Here is a 19,303-nt window from a genome sequence, read left to right as displayed (position 1 = left end):
ACGGAACCCTCCAGGCAATACAGAATTAAACAAAATGGGGAGAAATTCATTCCCCCTCCCCCATGTAAATATAGGTAAATATAGATAATGCTGGGTGGATGAGGCAGTTACTTGATCACTGGGTCCCAGATCATTTCTAGCAGCTATTTTGCCATTTCAAAACAACATTCAGCTAGTAGTCCATCGTGGCTGCTCAGGTCCTGCCAGCACATCAGCATTCCAGCCAGGAGTGGGAAGGACAGAGAAATAAAAAAGACAGTTCCTCCATGTATGGATTTGTTCTGGAAATTGGATGCAACTTTCTGCACGTGTCTCTTTGCTAGAACTCAGCCACATGCCATAATTAACTGCCAGGGAGGCTAGGAAATGTTGCTTTTATTTTGAGTGGCCCGATGCCCTGCTAAAATCCAAAGCAAGAGTAGATACTAGGGGACTAGCATTCCCTGATAGAAAGCGTCTCTGTTCATAAATTTTCACGCGTAGATACAGGGGAATCCATATTCAGAATACTTGGGTTTGGATCCTGTCTCTGACCTGGAAAGTCACTGAACATCTATGCAACTGCTTCCTTTCTTACAAAGCGAGAACAACCATTCCTACCTCCTTAGACTGTGGAAGTTCAACATGGTACTGGGTGGTGATAGGTTTCACAAACCACAAAGCAGTACGCCATGGATAGATTTAGCCCGAGAAAGAGTACGCAGGGGTAGCACACAGCAGCTATTCTCAAATGTCTGAAGGAATTCCAGGGGAAGACAGAAGGGGCTTTCTTTCTGTCTCTGTCACTCCCAAGGGCAGCACTGGCAACCAGGTGCGTATCAGGTAAGCCAGTGTCCTTCATTCTAGAACAACTCCCATGCTACTACCCCTTCCTGGTCAATTGACTTTTTCTTCTTCCCCCCCTTCCTTTCCTGTGTCTCAGACCCTGGGTAGACTGTTCGTGGATGACTTGCTGGGACATGTGGAAGCAAGGATGGACAGGTGTGTAAGGTGGTGCTACGAGGTTTCTCTTCACAACGTGTACAGAGGAAAGGACTTGGGCTTGAAGGTAGTACCTCCCCTGGAAGCCCCTCACGAGTAGATCTCCTATCTTGTGTGGTCTGTACTCCCAGAGCCTCACCTGGGCCGGGAGCAAAGCCCCATTTCAATGAAGGTCTGGTGCATCGCTGTTCAAGGCCAGCCTTGTTTGAAACCTCAGTTCGGTTCCTGACTGGTTATGACACCAGTGTTGTTTCACTCTTCATGCTTCACTTTCCTCCTGTGTAACAGTGAAAACACTAAGCGTTCAGAGGATTCAGTGGCATAAAAACCCAGTGTGCGTGCCCGTGTCAGTTTCTTGAGGCTACTGGAAAACACTTCACAGACGTGGTGGCTTCAAACACCAGAGACTCAGTCTCTCCCTTCTCTGGAGGCAGAAGTGCTGTGCTTTCTCTGGAGGCTCTCGGGAGAGTTCTTCCTTGCCTCTTCTTGTTTCTGGTGTCTGCTCCCTCCTTTGTGGCATCCCTCACCCCAATCTCTGGCTCCTTGTTCGCGTGGTCTTTCCTCTTTGCTGTGCCATATTCCTCTTCTGTCTCTCTTAAGGACACCTGTCATTGAATGTAGGGCCCACCAGGTAATCCAGGATGGTCCCACATCTCAAGATTGCTAACTAAATTGCATCTTCAAAGCCTCTTTTCCCCAGTAAGGTCACATCCACAGGTTCCATGGGTTTGGACATCCATGGGTTTGGACTTCTCTCTGTTTTTAATTGCTAAAGATTTATTTATTTATTATTTTTTTAAATATGAAATTTATTGTCAAATTGGTTTCTTTATTTTTTTTTTAATTTTTTTTTCAACGTTTATTTATTTTTGGGACAGAGAGAGACAGAGCATGAACGGGGGAGGGGCACAGAGAGAGGGAGACACAGAATCGGAAACAGGCTCCAGGCTCCGAGCCATCAGCCCAGAGCCTGACGCGGGGCTCGAACTCACGGACCGCGAGATCGTGACCTGGCTGAAGTCGGACGCTTAACCGACTGCGCCACCCAGGCACCCCAAATTGGTTTCCACACAACACCCAGTGCTCATCCCAAAAGGTTCCCTCCTCAATACCTATCACCCACCCTCCCCTCCCTCCCACCCCCCATCAACCCTCAGTTTGTTCTCAGTTTTTAAGAGTCTCTTATGCTTTGGCTCCCTCCCTCTCTAACCTCTTCCCCCCACCCCCACCATGGTCTTCTGTTAAGTTTCTCAGGATCCACATAAGAGTGAAAACATATGGTATCTGTCTTTCTCTGTAGGACTTATTTCACTTAGCATAACACTCTCCAGTTCCATCCATGTTACTACAAAGGGCCATATTTCATTCTTTCTCATTGCCACATAGTATTCTATTGTGTATATAAACCACAATTTCTTTATCCATTCATCAGTTAATGAACATTTAGGCTCTTTCCATAATTTGGCTATTGTTGAAAGTGCTGCTATAAACATTGGGGTACAAGGGCCCCTATGCATCAGCACTCCTGTATCCCTTCGGTCAATTCCTAGCAGTGCTATTGCTGGGTCATAGGGTAGATCTAGTTTTAATTTTTTGAGGAACCTCCACACTGTTTTCCAGAGCGGCTGCACCAGTTTGCATTCCCACCGACAGTGCAAGAGGGTTCCCGTTTCTCCACATCCTCTCCAACATCTATAGTCTCCTGATGTGTTCATTTTAGCCACTCTGACTGGCGTGAGGTGGTATCTGTGTGTGGTTTTGATTTGTATTTCCCTGATGAGGAGCGACATTGAGCATCATTTCATGTGCCTTTTGGCCATCTGTCTGTCTTCTTTAGAGAAGTGTCTATTCATGTTTTCTGCCCATTTCTTCACTGGATTATTTTTTTTTCGAGTGTGGAGTTTGGTGAGTTCTTTATAGATTTTGGATACTAGCCCTTTGTCCGGTATTTCATTTGCAAATATCTTTTCCCATTCTGTTGGTTGCCTTTTAGTTTTGTTGATTGTTTCCTTTGTTGTGCAGAAGCTTTTTATCTTCATGAGGTCCTAATAGTTCATTTTTGCTTTTAATTCCCTTGCCTTTGGGGATGTGTCAGGTAAGAAATTGCTGCAGCTGAGGTCAGAGAGGTTTTTTCCTGCTTTCTCCTCTAGGGCTTTGATGGTTTCCTGTCTCACATTCAGATCCTTTATCCGTTTTGAGTTTGTTTTTGTGAATGGTGTAAGAGAGTGGTCTAGTTTCATCCTTCTGCATGTTGCTGTCCAGTTCTCCCAGCACCATTTGTTAAAAGATTTATTTTTTTAAAAAAAATTTTAAATAACTTATTTAGTTAGAATATTAATTAGTGCAACAATGATTTCAGGAGTAGATTCCTTAATGCCCCTTACCCGTTTAGCGCATCCCCCCGCCACAACCCCTCTAGTAACCCTCTGTTCTCCATATTTATGAGTGTCTTATGTTTTGTCCCCCTCTGTTTTTATATTATTTTTGCTTCCCTTCTCTTATGTTCATCTGGTTTGTATCTTAAAGTCCTCATATAAGTGAAGTCATATGATATTTGTCTTCCTCTGACTAATTTCACTTAGCATAATACATGTTAGTTCCATCCATGTACTTGCAAACAGCAAGATTTCATTCTTTTTGATTGTTGAGTAATTCTCCGTTGTATATATATACCACATCTTCTTTATCCATTCATCCATCGATGGACATTTGGGCTCTTTCCATACTTTGGCTATTGTCGATAGTGCTGCTATAAACATTGGGGTGCATGTGCCCCTTCAAAACAGCACACCTGTATCCCTTGGATAAATACCTAGTAGTGCAGTTGCTGGGTCGTAGGATAGTTCTGTTTTTAATTTTTTGAGGAACCTCCAGACTGTTTTCCAGTGGACTTCTCTTTTGGGGAAGGGAAGGCACCATTCAACTCATCAAGTGCCCCTCATCAAGTTTCTCTTCCCAGCAGAGAAAGTCTAACATCCTATGAAATCCAAGGAGCATTGCCTGCAACTTTTCACTTTAGTAGATATGTAATTTAAATTATTGCTGTTCTCCCATTTAACAACCCTCTACTGTTCTCTGTCATGAGCTGCGCTGGTTTGTTCCTGGGGATACAGAGGTGAGGGTCACCCAGGCTCTTAAAAGCTCATTTGAGGGTGTTTGGCTCACTCATTTTGAGAATATGTTCTAGGAAATCTGTGGATAACATATATGCCCCTGCAGAAACCTTAGCTATTCACTTGCTTCTGCATTCTCCAAATACTTAGTGAGGGCCACCTATCTGCCAAGACCTTTGCTAAGCCCTAAGGGAGACTCAATGGTGGCTGAGATACAATATCTACCTTCAAGAAGCTTACAATAGAAAAAGGAGGTTGAAGTATATAAAAATAATAATCTCTCCTAGTAAAAGGATAAATAAAGTGAGGTTGGACTTTAGAACCCTATGGAATGGAAAGAACATGTAAACATTGGAAATAAAGACTCCCTAAGCTTGTACCTTCTTAAATACACCATGTAGCTTTTAAAAATATTCTTCAAAGGTTGAATACCCTCAGCTCAGAGACAATCAAGGGAGGGTTCATTCTTGAGAGTGCAGTTTTTTAGAATGTTCTGACAGAGTGAATGCTTTTAAGGGGGAGGCAAACATTGAAATGTATTTGGGGATTGAGGGAGGGGCAGGGTGTGGAAAGATACCGATTGTATTATTAATAAAATTGATCCAAGGTAGGCCAGTGGAAGTAGAAGGAGGAATTACATCAATAAGACAAATGGTACCTCCTGTAACCTTGAACTCAGTATTGATAGAAGGGTGGGTAGGGAGATTTGGGGAATCAATGCAGCTATCTCTAACATCTCAAGGCAACTGATTGAAAGAGGGTAAAGAAAACGGGTAAAAACAATATCAGCCTGTCATCATTGCAAATAAGGCCACATTGCTGCTCACCTGCTCTTAAAATCAGACTCTTACTACAAGCTTCAGGAGGAAAAAAATAAAAAGGTGTCACGCAATCTGAAAATAGGTTAGGCTGCTCGGGTGTATTAATAGGAAGAGAATGATCTAGTTCATGTATTCTGAGTCATTCAACTTTTATGTAGGAAATGAAATCAACCCCATTCAGGATGATGGAACCTTTACCCTCACCCTCTTAAATACCCACCCTCACAGTTCGTCTTGTGTGAATACGTAAAACGGAAACATTTCCTCACCGTGCCCTGATGCTGAAGGGAAGTATGTGATGGAGGCTGGTGTTGTGCACCTTTCCCGACCACAGCTTCTGCTCGCCACTCCACAAACTCTGTGCTCACTCTTGAACTTCTGAACCAAGGCCCTACATAGACTCCAACCGTAGCCCTGTATCAACCTCTGTAGTCTTTCTTGAACCTGAAGTATTTCATGAATCTAGCATTGGGATGAGTTAGGAAAAGGTTGGACTCTTCTGTTTGTAACCATGTGTGGTACCTCTTAGTTACTGGAAATTCTGAGAAAATGGGTGGATTCGATCATCAGATATTTTTTAGGGAGGGTTATATTGTGGGTGGCACCTGCCCTACATTCATGTCTCCTGGTGCCAGTAAATTCACCCTCGTTTTTTAAAAACTTTTTTTAACGTTTATTTATGTTTGAGAGACAGAGAGAGATAGAGCATGAGCAGGGGAGGGGCAGAGAGAGAGGGAGACACAGAATCCGAAGCAGGCTCCAGGCTCTGAGCGGTCAGCACAGAGCCCGATCCAGGGCTCCAACTCATGGGCCACAAGATCATGACCTGAGCCGAAATCGGTCGCTTAACTGACTGAACCACCCAGGTGCCCTTCGCCCTCATTTTTAAAAACATAGCTACCCATCCTCCACCATCAGTTCGTTCTTTATTTACTGAGCTTATGTCGTGTGCTTCATACTAAGAAAGGTATAAGGATGTGGTGAATCAGACGGACAAGATTGCTGTCCTGATGGAGCTTATATGCTAGTAGGGAAAATTGGAAATAAGTTAAATATGTAATTTACGGAAGGGACAAATGTGATCAAGAGAAATTAGGTATAGAATAAATTAGGTGTAGAAATTAGGTATAGAACTAGGTATAGAAATTAGGTATAGGGAAGGATGGGAAAAGAAGATTATGTGGCAAGGAAATTTTCTTTGAGGAAGTTCACCGAAGTCGAAAATCAAATAGGTGAGAGAGCAAGCCATATGATAGTTGTCGGGGGCAAGTGTGCCAGGCAGAAGGAAAAGCAGGTGCAAAGGCCCTGTGGTAGCAACTAGCTTGGCATTTTCAGACACAGCAAAAAGATCTGCATGGCTGAAGTAGAGCGAGCAAGGGTGCGTGAAGGGAGATAAAAGCAGAGAGGTGCCAACAGAGACTGTATCATGTAGGATCATGTGGGTCCTAGAAAAGAATTTGGATCTTATTCTGAGTGAATGTACGCCACTGGGGGGGTTTTGGTAGGAGAAGGATTTATGTCCTTTACAGATGATTGAAGCTTCTGTGTGGAGAATAAATTATACGAAGAAAAAGAGGGAGCTGAGGATTCAGTTAGGAGGATACTACAACTATGACATATGGTTGGATGTGGGATGTGTTATTTATGTATGTATGTATGTATGTATGTATGTATGCACGTATTTAGATTTACATCCAAGTAGTTGGCATCTAGTGCAACAATGATTTCAGGAGTAGAGTCCTTGATGCCCCTTACCCATTGAGCCCCTCCCCTCTCCCACAACCCCTCCAGCAACCCTCAGTTTGTTCTCCATATTTATGAGTCTCTTCTGTTTTGTCCCCCTCCCTGTTTTTATATTATTTTTGCTTCCCTTCCCTTGTGTTCATCTGTTCTGTGTTTTAAAGTCCTCATATGAGTGAAGCCATATGATATTTCTCTTTCTCTGACCGACTAATTTTGCTTAGCATAGTACCCTCTAGTGCCATCCACATAGTTGCAAACAGCAAGATTTCATTCTTTTTGATTGCTGAGTAATACTCCATTGTATATATACACCACATCTTCTTTCTCCATGCATCCATCGATGGACATTTGGGCTCTTTCCATACTTTGGCTATTGTCGATAGTGCTGCTATAAACATTGGGGTGCATGTGCCCCTTTGAAACAGCACACCTGTATCCCTTGGATAAATACCTAGTAGTGCAATTAATGGGTCATAGGGTAGTTCTATTTTTAATTTTTGAGGAACCTCCATACTATTTTCCAGAGTGGCTGCACCAGCTTGCACTCCTACCAGCAGGGCAAAAGAGATCCTCTTTCTCTGCATCCTTGCAAATATCTGTTGTTGCCTGGGTTATTAATGTTAGCCATTCTGACAGGTGTGAGGTGATACTTCATTGTGGTTTTGATTTGTAGTTTCCTGATGATGAGTGATGTTGAGCATTTTTTCATGTGTCGGTTAGCCATCTGGGTGTCTTCTTTGGAGAAGTGACTATTCATGTCTTTTGCCCATTTCTTCACTGGATTATTTGTTTTTTGGGTGTTGAGTTTGATAAGTTCTTTATAGATTTTGGATATTATCCCTTTATCTGATATGTTGTTTGCAAATATCTTCTCCCATTCTGTTGGTTGCCTTTTAGTTTTGCTGATTGTTTCTTTTGCTGTGCAAAAGCTTTTTATTTTGATGAGGTCCCAATAGTTCATTTTTGCTTTTGTTTCCTTTGCTTCTGGAAACGTGTCGAGTAAGAAGTTGCTGCAGCCAAGATCAAAGAGGTTTTTGCCTGATTTCTCCTCGAGTATTTTGATGGCTTCCTGTCTTACATTTAGGTCTTTCATCCATTTTGAGTTTATTTTTGTGTACGGTGTAAGAAAGTGGTCCAGGTTCATTCTTTTGCATGTTGCTGTCCAGTTTTCCCAGCACCACTTGCTGAAGAGACTGTCTTTATTCCATTGAATATTCTTCCCGTCTTTGTCAAAGATTAGTTGGCCATACGCTTGTGGGTCCATTTCTGGATTCTCTATTCTGTTCCATTGATCTGAGTGTCTGTTTTTGTGCCAGTTCCATACTGTCTTGATGATTACAGCTTTGTAATACAGCTTGAAGTCTAGGATTGTGATGCCTCCTGCTTTGGTTTTCTTTTTCAAGATTGCTTCAGCTATTCGGGATCTTTCTGGTTCCATGCAAGTTTTAGGATTGTTTGTTCTAGCTCTGTGAAGAAGGCTGGTGTTATTTTGATAGGCATTGCATTGAATATGTAGATTGCTTTGGGTAGTATTGACATTTTAACAATATTTGTTCTTCCTATCTAGGAGCATGGAATCTTTTTCCATTTTTTTGTGTCTTCTTCAATTTCTTTCATAAGCTTTCTATAGTTTTCAGTGTATAGACTTTTCACCTCTTTGGTTAGATTTATTCCTAAGTATTTTATGGTTTTTGGTGCAATTGTAAATGGGATCGATTCCTTGATTTCTCTTTCTGTCACTTCATTGTTGGCGTATTGGAATGCAACCAATTTCTGTGCATTGATTTTATATCCTGCAACTTTGCTGAATTCATGAATCAGTTCTAGCAGTTTTTTGGTGGAATCTTTTGGGTTTTCCATATAGAGTATCATGTCGTCTACGAAGAGTGAAAGTTTGACCTCCTCCTGGCCAATCTGGATGCCTTTCTTTGTGTTTTCTGATTGCAGAGGCCAAGACTTTCAATACTATGTTGAATAACAGTGGCGAGAGTGGACATCCCTGTCTCGTTCCTGACCTTAGGGGGAAATCTCTCAGTTTTTCCCTATTGAGGATATTAGCGTTGGGTTGTTCGTATATGGCTTTTATGATCTTGAGGTATGATCCTTATATCCCTAATTTCTAGAGGGTTTTTATCCAGAAAGGATGCTGTATTTTGTCCAATGCTTTCTCTGCATCTATTGAGAGGATCATGTGGTTCTTGGCTTTTCTTTTATTGATGTGATGAATCACATTGATTGTTTTACAGATATTGAACCAGCCCTGTATCCCAGGTATAAATCGCACTTGGTCGTGGTGAATAATTTTTTTAATGTATTGTTGCATATGGTTGGCTAATATCTTGTTGAGGATTTTTGCATCCATGTTCATCAGGGAAATTGGACTATAGTTCTCCTTTTTAGTAGAATCTTTGTCTGATTCTGGAATCAAAGTAGTGCTGGCTTCATGGAAAGAGTTTGGAAGTTTTCCTTCCATTTCTATTTTTTGGAACAGCTTCAGGAGAATAGGTGTTAACTCTTCCTTAAATGTTTGGTAGAATTCCCCTGGAAAGCCATCTGTCCCTGGACTCTTGTTTTTTTAGGAGGTTTTTGATTACTAATTTGATTTCTTTACTGGTTATGGATATGTTAAAATTTTCTATTTCTTCCTATTTCAATTTTGGTAGTGTGTATGTTTCTAGGAATTTGTCCATTTCTTCCAGATTGCCCATTTTATTGGAGTATAATTGCTCATAATATTCTCTTATTACTGTTTTTATTTCTGCTGTGTTGATTGTGATCTCTCTTCTTTCATTCTTGATTTTATTTATTTGGGTCCTTTCCTTTTTCTTTTTGATCAAACTTGCTGTGGTTTGTCAATTTTGTTAATTCTATCAAAGAACCAGCTTCTGGTTTCATTGATCTGTTCTACTAGTTTTTTGTTTTCTTTTTTTTTTTTTTTGTTTTGGTTTCAATAGCATTAATTTCTGCTCTAATCTTTATTATTTCCTGTCTTCTGCTGGTTTGGGGTTTTATTTGCTGTCCTTTTTCTAGCTCTTTAAGGTGTAAGTTTATGTTGTGTATCTGAGACCTTTCTTCCTTCTTTAGGAAGGCCTGGATTGCTATATACTTTCCTCTTATGACCGCCTTTGCTGCATCCCAGAGGTTTGGGGTTGTGGTGTTATCATTTTCATTGGCTTCCATGTATTTTTAAATTTCCTCTTTAACTTCTTGGTTAATGCATTCATTCTTTGGTAGGATGTTCTTTAGTCTCCAAGTGTTTGTTACCTTTCCAAATTTTTATGTGGTTGATTTCAAATTTTATAGAGTTGTGGTCTGAAAATATGCATGGTATGATCTCAGTCTTTCTGTACTTGTTGAGGGCTGATCTGTGTCACAGTATGTGGTCTATTCTGGAGAACGTTCCATGTGCACTGGAGAAGAATGTATATTCTGCTGTTTTAGGATGAAATGTTCTGAATATATCTGTTAAGTCCATCTGGTCCATCTGTGTTAAGTCCATCTGTGTCATTCAAAGCCATTGTTTCCTTGTTGATTTTCTGTTTCGATGGTCTGTCTTTTGCTGTAAGTGGGGTGTTGATGTCCCCTACTATTATGGTATTATTATCAATGAGTTTCTTTATGTTTGTGATTAACTGATTTATATATTTGGGTGTTCCACATTTGGAGCATAAATGTTTATAATTGTTAGGTCTTCTTGGTGGATAGACCCCTTAATTATGATATAATGCCTTTCAGCTCTTGTTAAGGTCTTTATTTTAAAGTCTAGATTGTCTGATATAAGTATGGCTACTCTGGCTTTCTTTTGCTGACCATTAGCATGATAGATGGTTCTCCATCCCCTTAGCTTCAATCTGAAGGTGTCTTTAGGTCTAAAGTGGGTCTCTTGTGAACAGTACATAGATGGATCTTGTTTTCTTATCCATTCTATTACCCTATGTCTTTTGAATGGAGCATTGAGTCCATTGATGTTTAGAGTGAGTACTGAAAGTTATGGATTTATTGCCATTATGTTGCTTGTAGAGTCGGAGTCTCTGGTGGTATTCACTGGTCCTTTCTAGTCTTTGTTGCTTTTGTTATTTATTTATTTATTTATTTATTTATTTATTTATTTATTTATTTAATCTTTTCTCCCCTCAGAGAGTTTCCCTTAAAATTTCTTGCAGGACTGGTTTAGTGGTCACAAACTCCTTTAATTTTTGTTTGTCTGGGAAACTTTAAGTCTCTCCTCCTATTTTGAATGACAGCCTTGCTGGATGAAGAATTCTTGGCTGCATAGTTTTCTGATTCAGCACATTGAATATATCCTGCCCCTCCTTTCTGGTCTGCCAAGTTTCTGTGGATAGGTCTGCTGCAAACCTGATCTGTCTTCCCTCATAGGTTAAGGACATTTTCCCCTTGCTGCTTTCATGATTCTTTCCTTGCCTGAGTATTTTGTGAATTTGACTATGATATGCCTTGTTGATGGTCGGTTTTTGTTGGGTCTAATGGGAGTCCTCTGTGCTTCCTGGATTTTGATGTCTGGGTCTTTCCCCAGGTTAGCAAAGTTTTCCACTATGATTTGCTCACATAACCCTTCTACCCCTTCTTCTCTCTCTTCATCTTCTGGGACCCCTATGATTCTGATGTTGTTCCTTTTTAATGAGTCACTGATTTCTCTAATTCTTAAATTGAGCTCTTTTGCCTTAGTTTCCCTCTTTTTTTTTGCTTCATCATTCTCCATAAGTTTGTCCTCTATATCGCTGATTCTCTGCTCTGCCTTATCCATCCTTGCCACTGTGGCATCCATTTGAGATTACAGCTCAGTGACGACATTTTTTATTTCATTCTGATTAGCTTTTTACTTCTTTTATCTCCACATGAAGAGATTCTAACCTATTTTTGACTCCAGCTAGTATTCTTATTATTTTGATTCTAAATTCTGGTTCAGACATCCTACTTGTATCTATGTTGGTTAAGTCACAGCCTGTCGTTTCTTCCTGCTCTTTCTTTTTGGGTGAATTCCTTTGTTTTGTCATTTTGAAGGGAGAAAAGGAATTAATAAGGTAGAAAAAAATTAAAAAAATTAAAATTAAAAAATTAAAAAATAAAAGCAACACACACACACACACACACACACACACACACACAATCAAATAAATGATGCTAGATCCTAAGTGTGATTTGGTCTGGGTGTGGAAAGGGGCTTGATAGATTAGAGAAAAAAAGGGGAAAGGAAAAAAAAAGGAAATTGTTTGAAAATTTGAAAAAAATGAATAATGGAAATAGAATAAAATGAAATGCTGGAAGTAAAATAGAATTTGAAAAAACTTTCACAAAAGCAAAAACTATAGTAGAAAAAAATTAAAGAAAAATACTTTCAATAAAAATTTAAAATAAAAATAAATTTTTTCTCTTCTTGTATTCAAGAAAAAGAAAAGAACTCAAAAAGAGAAAAAAAAGAAGAAAATTGAATAGATAGACCAGAGAACAGATTGAAATATGATTGAAATTACTTCGTTTTCCCCTAGAAGTTGAACTACAAAGTACTTTATAGTCCATAAAGTAAGCAGGCAGCGAGATTTGTGTTCCTGAAGAACAAGGTTGGCCCAGTTGGGCAGGGCTTAGTGTAATGGCTCCGTTCTACACTAGATGGCGCTGCTTAGCGTACTGGGGTGGATTGTCGTGGTGCTTGTAGGTGCATATGCACATGTGCAGGAGCAGTGAAAATGGCGTCACCTACCTACCCAGTCTCTAGTATCGGAACTCTGTTCTTCCCGATCAGCAATCACGCACTTGTCCTTTGTCTTCAGTTTCTATCCACTCCCCGATTTTACACAGTCTGTGACCAAGCCCCAAGCAGCACCTCCCTTCTGAGTTTTGTCTCAGATGCGGCTGTGTTTCCTGACCCCTTATTTCTGAGGGATTGTGGCTTTGACCCATTCTGCCCCTCTGCAGAGGGTCTCACTGAGCAATGGCTGGATACCGGCCGCACCCAGGAATGTTCGCAGGACCGTGCTGCTGCCGATGCCCAGAGACTGCAGCCGTGTGTCAGCCCGCCCCAGAAAAGGTTTGGGTGGTTGTGTATCAGCAGCGTTTCAGGGATTATAGCAAATCACAACACGTATCTGGCACCAGGCTTCACCCTTAACGACCTTGTTCCAGCACCAGCAAATGTGGTTTTTCTCCCACGACCAGTGGCGCCTTTGCCTGGGGGGGGGGGCACACGGCCTCTACCAGATGTCCTTCCTGCAGGGGAACCAACTGTCTCCATGTGGCCCGAAGACCTCCAGCCTCCACTCTGCTCCTGAGGATTTGTCCTTCTCACCAGAGCACCACCATGTATTGAGCTGCAGAGTTTCAGACTCTGCACTTCCCTGTTTATAGAGTCTTTTTTTTTTTTAACGTTTTTTATTTATTTTTGAGACAGGGAGAGACAGAGCATGAACAGGGGAAGGTCAGAGAGAGGGAGACCCAGAATCCGAAACAGGCTCCAGGCTCCGAGCTGTCAGCACAGAGCCCGACGCGGGGCTCGAACTCACGGACGGCGAGATCATGACCTGAGCCGAAGTCGGCTGCTTAACCGACTGAGCCACCCAGGCGCCCCATATAGAGTCTTAATGGAATTTAAACCCTCTCCTTTCTCATTTCTCCCCTTTTAGTTCAGTCCCTGTGGCTGTTTCCATTTTTTCACTTTCTCTCCAGCTGCTTTTGGGAGGGCGGGGTGCTTTTCCCATATTTTCCCTCCCTCCCCGTCTCCGTCCTCTCTGCATGCAAAAACAGCTCCCTGCCCTCCGTGGCTTCTCTCTCCCCAAGTTCACGTTTCCACACCATGTACCTGCTGAATTCCGTGGTTTAGTTTGTGCAGATTGTTGTGCTAATCCTCAAATCAGTTTTCTAGGTATGCAGGATGGTTTAGTGTTGATCTGTCTGTATTTCAGGGATGTGAGACACACAAAAAAACTTCCATGCTCTTCCCTGGATGTGGGATGTGTTTTGAAGGAGGGACTAAAGGGACTGATGGATCAGACAAATGCAGAGGTAGAGAGGAATCAAGTATGACCCCTGCGTTTCTGTCTTGAGCAGCATGGTGGGTGGTGGTGTTGTTTAATGAAATTGGGAAGACTAGAGGAAAAGAGAGATTGGGGTAGAAAATGAACAATTCTGTTTTGGAAATTTTATTTGAAATGATTAATAGATGAATAAGTGGAGGTGCATGAAGGAGGCAGTTTGATACATGAGTCTGGACTTCTGGAGGAGAGAGGTCAGAGCTATAGGGACATATTAGGAGTCTTCAGGGTATAGAAGATATTTAAAGCTGTTGGACTGGATGAGATCATTTAGGGAGGAATTATAGAAAGAAAAATAAAGGAACAAGGACAAAACTCAGAGGTCCTCTAAGAAGTTCAAGGTGAGCTGACTTGCCCTGCAGCTCCAGGTGTAATCATGTAACCCCGAGCGTCCATCAGAGCTAATCTGGTGACTTCTGTGGTTATTAGGAGGATGCTCTCTTGTGGGCTGGACTCGAACCCAGGAATATTAAGTAAGCCTGGGATTTCTGAGGGCCACCGGTTTAAGAGAGCCTGCCTGAGAATGAAGCCAACACAAAGAAAAGCAGAGCCAATAGATGAAGAGAAACAGTCCCGATCACATAACCCTGGCCTGGATCCAGCCATACTTGAAGCTCAGTTTATTCCTGTGTTTTGCTTTTATATGAATCAGTAATATCCCCCTTTTATTTAAGCCACTCAAGTTGGATTTTATGCCTCCTGAAACTCTCCCCCACCGTCCTACCACGTACCCTATGTAGGATAACTGACGTGCCCAGTTTGAAGTTATTAGTGACACAGCTGGGCTTTCCCAAGCCTGCCTGGTGGCCCAGGGCCCTCTTCCATCACATCTTCCTGCCTTAGGGCTGTACTCCTTGCCACCATGTGTCTTTTGTATCAGTCTACTTTAGATGACTTTTTGATGACTCTGGAGTGGTGTGTATTGTGCACATGTATGTGTGTGGTGTGATTAGGTGCTCCTCCCAGGAACATGTAAGTGGAGCCCTCCCCCCCCATACCCACTCTGGGAATGGAAAAGCTTCCAGGATGGCCACCAGCAGCTGGCATGCGACTGAAATAGCTCTTGCTATCAACATTTATGCCAAGGACCTCTGCTGCCTTCAGCAGCATATTGAGACAGGAGGACGAACATCTGAGACCCAAACTCTTAGTCTCTTGGGCTGAAAATGGCACTGGCTGTATAGATTTCTATGAGGATAGCCAATGAGTTACCATCTCAACCATCGTCCCATCCTGTCCCAGGAAGTCTCCAAGGTCCAAATATTCATTCATCCACTTACTATTTATGGAGCTCCTTCTGTGTTCCACACGGTATGCTGAGTACTGGAGAAATGAACAAGCCTGGGCACCTGTCCCGCGAGAACTTTTTCTTATGGGAGAGAAGTACACAAGCACACCGGCTGCATGATAAACTCTAGGATGGAGTTAGATGCAAGGTGTTGGGGAGCAGAGAGGAAGGTTCTGCCTGAGTCATTCAGGGGCACCTTCATCACAACGGTGATCCTTAAACTGGGCTTACAAACTCAGATCCTTCCTGGAGCTGACAGGTAAAATAAATATTTAGAGTGACCAGATCTGGGACAATTGGGAGAGAAGAGGCATCCTGCAAGCACGGAATACCCATCCCCGCCAAAGGAACCTTTTACACAACACTGTGATGAATGGATAAAGAAGATGGTATATATATATATATACATATATACATACATATATATATATATATATATATATATATATATATACAACAGAATACTACTCAGTGATCAAAAAGAATGAAATCTTGAATGTTATTGCCAGTTGCAATAACATGGATGGAATGAGAGTGTATTATGCCAAGTGAAATAAGTCAGTCAGAGAAGAACAAATGTCATATGATTTCACTCAGATGTGGAATTTAAGAAAGAAAACAGATGAACATAGGGGAAAGGAAGGATAAAAAAGATAAAAACAGAGAGGGAGGCAAACCATAAGAGACTCTTCAATCCAGAGGACAAACTGAGGTTTGCTGGAGGGCAGGTGGATGGAGGGATGGGCTAAATGGGTGATGGGCACTAAGAAGGGCACCTGTTGGGATGAGCCCTGGGTGTCATATGTAAGTGATGCATCACTGGGTTCTACTCTGGAACCCACTACTACACTGTGCGTCAGCTAAATTGAATTTAAATAAATAAACTAAAAAAAAAAATAAAGAACACTGTTCTGGCAAAATACACTCACGTGCAGGATGCTTTGGTCGCCAGTTTTCAACCTGTGCCTTTGAACCAGTGAGTAAGAAGGCTCCAGGCAGACAAGACAAAGCAGCACCCCAGGGAGTGGTTTAAAAAGCCCGAGGACAGGACCCTTCTCGACAGGGAGTACACACATCTCCTAGGCTGACACAGAGGGCTGGCATAGTATGAAAGGTTCTCCTGGCTGGTTGCTCTCCTTGCCTTGATCTTCAACGTTTATTTATTTTTGGGACAGGGAGAGACAGAGCATGAACGGGGGAGGGTCAGAGAGAGACGGAGACAGAGAATCGGAAACAGGCTCCAGGCTCTGAGCCATCAGCCCAGAGCCTGACGCGGGGCTCGAACCCACGGACCGCGAGATCGTGACCTGGCTGAAGTCGGACGCTTAACCGACTGTGCCACCCAGGCACCCCTATGCTCCACATTTTAGCTATGATGTTTGGACTCCCACCCAGGTTATAGCTTCACCCTTGGTATGCACTCTGAACCCTCCACCTGCCTGCTTTCGGAAACCGTCTCCTCCAATTTTGAATCCCGCTGAATGTATCGATTATATATCATGATTGTGTAGCGATCGAGTGTGGGTTTTGAGTCAAACACTTGGATTGAAATCCTCAGTCATCACTTACTAGCTATGTAACTTTGGGGAAATTCCAAAACATATATATTTAATCCTTCTGAGCCTCAATTGTTTTTTTTTTTTTCTGTTAAATGTAATAAACCAGACTTTGTCTTATGTCTATAAAGTACTTGGCATTGCTCTGAGGATGTGAATGAGCACTGACATACCATCTGTATTCCCACTGGGGGTCTTGTGCCAGGTTCCTTTCTCTGCCTCTGTCTTGGCTCTAGATTTCCACATTCCTCTGCGGGTTCTCTCTCCTGGTCTCCCAGCCAGCTTTTCTGGTCCTTTCTCCCCGCACGTGCCCTGCCTGCTTCCTCTGGTCCTGAGGCTGACGTGAGGAGAGCCGACTGTGGGTAAGATATTAAATAAGATATTAAATCTGTCCATCAGGAGGTATTTTGTGTGCGCTCAGCATGAGATGCAAAGGGCCCTGGATCCTTCTGCTCAGACCCTCCCCTCCCCGCCAAATTCCATCTTTTCCCTCTGGTGACCTTTTCTGTCTCACTGCCAGAACTGTCTCTTATTTTCATTGACAAATATCGCTCCCTATTGGCTACAAGACATCCTGGGCTGTGTGTCAGTGGGAACTGGTGAACTTCTGAAGTCACTCAGCCTGCAGCCTTCTACCTTACAAACACCCCCTATAGTGTTCCATAATTGCCTGGAAATGCATGGTGTCTCCCATGTTGTTGCTTAATTAAAATTCAGTTCTGTTCAACAGAGTCACAATTAAGAGGTGTTTTTTTTGTCTTCCTTTCTTCTGCTGTCATTTTGGACCCCCGATCGTGATGCCTCCTTGCTTAATCAGGAAATGGTCTGAAATATTTTCATGGGCAGTATGTCACTGGCACAACTCCTAGAAAAGAAAGGCGCTGTGTTCTATTGAGAACATACGAAGCAATAGTTTTTGTTAGCTACTTTATTTGATGGAGACTTGGCAGGTAATATCATCCTCTTTCATCCTGAGAAGGAACTGAGGCTCAGGGAGGTTAGGTAGCTCGCCTAAGGCTGCACAGCTTGTCAGGGCAAGAATAAGAATTGAAAACACAGAGTCAGCTGTCTGCATCACATCATGGGAGGAATGCTAGAGAATGAGAAGTAGGACAGGGCACCTGCATGGCTCAGTCGGTTAAACATCTGACTCTTGATCTCAGCTCAAGTCTTGATCTCAGGGTCGTGAGTTCAAGCTCTGTGTTGGGCTCCAACTGGGTATTGAGACTACTTAAACAAAAAGAAAGAGAATGAGGGGTAGGTTGATGAAATTGCCCACATAAGGGATGAGTTCTCGAATATCTGAAGGTTTTTCAGGAGCAGTTAACAATGATGACTAAATGGGGGAAATCCAAAGTCTGCAACCCTCAACCTCTAAAGGTTTTGAGAACTGGTACAAGAATTGGTGTGTCTTTTTAAGTTCACTACCCTCAACACCCAAAGTCAAAACAGTGTGGTCCAAAAGTCCTGTGCCCCAAACACGAATAGGGCCGAATCACCGTTCGTTCAATTAAAAAAAAATACTTTGCATATTGACTTAAACATCAGCGTCTCTTAATTCTCTTGAGGAAGGTGGCTGTCTCCACAGCACTGGAATTGATCCCATTCTCTCCTCAGTGGGACGCCATGGGAGATGAATTTGGATTTTGGGTTAGCATTAGAAAATTACATAATTATTCCCCTGAACTAGTCTCTTCTCTGTAATGCCAGTGCTAAGTGAGGGTTGACCCTGGCTCCCCCTCCCCACCTCCTCCTGTAATTATCTCTCCAGTTAAAGAGCAAAGGGCAGACCACCAATCCGGAGGTTCTGCTGAATTACAGCTAATCAAACTGTGTGGAGGAATCCCACTCAGCTTTGACCTCATATCGCTCTGCACACACAAGCCTTTTCCTCTCAGGCTGGTTGCTCAGAGCATCGCTGTGCCTAATCAGACGTGTCACACCTCCACCGAGGTAAATTGGGTTTATTGGAGAAGGGAAATCAAATTAAGTCTGTTTAGGAATTAATTGTGACTGTCTAGGCTTAATCTATCATATTATCCCATTGTGGTGTATCGGGATCAAAATCTGCTGACCCAGTTTAAAAAAGATACAACCTTCACAGCCAAGAAATAGGCATTGTGTTTTGGGCAGAAAAAAAAAAACAGCAAAAGGAAAATGAAAATTTAGGAATTAAAAGGGATAGGATCCATCTATCAGCTGATTCACTGTGGAAGAGAATGAAAAACAAAATTACAGAGACCAAATACACCTGACTTAGTCTGCCTGCAAATAAAGATGTGGTGGCTGGCAGATAATTAGGGGCTCAGTAAATATTTATTTAAATTTATTTTTAATATGTATTTATATTACTTTTATTATTGTATGTATGTATGTATGTATGTATGTATTATGAAATTTATCGTCAAATTGGTTTCCACACAACACCCAGTGCTCATCCCAACAGGTGCCCTCCTCAATACCCATCACCAACCCTCCCCTCCCTCCCACCCCCATCAACCCTCAGTTTATTCTCAGTTTTTCAGAGTCTCTTATGTTTTGGCTCCCTCCCTCTCTAACCTTTTTTTTTTTTTCCTTCCCCTCCCCCATGTTCTTCTGTTAAGTTTCTCAGGATCCACATGAGAGTGAAAACATATGGTATCTGTCTTTCTCTGTATGACTTATTTCACTTAGCATAACACTGTCCAGTTCCATCCACATTGCTACAAAAGGCCATATTTTATTCTTTCTCATTGCCACGTAGTATTCCATTGTG

Source organism: Herpailurus yagouaroundi, unplaced genomic scaffold (assembly GCF_014898765.1).
Source record: "Herpailurus yagouaroundi ecotype Mexico unplaced genomic scaffold, PumYag 182, whole genome shotgun sequence".
Lineage (NCBI taxonomy): Eukaryota > Metazoa > Chordata > Mammalia > Carnivora > Felidae > Herpailurus > Herpailurus yagouaroundi.
The sequence above is the reverse complement of the archived record's forward strand: the minus strand, read 5'-3'. Positions refer to the sequence as shown.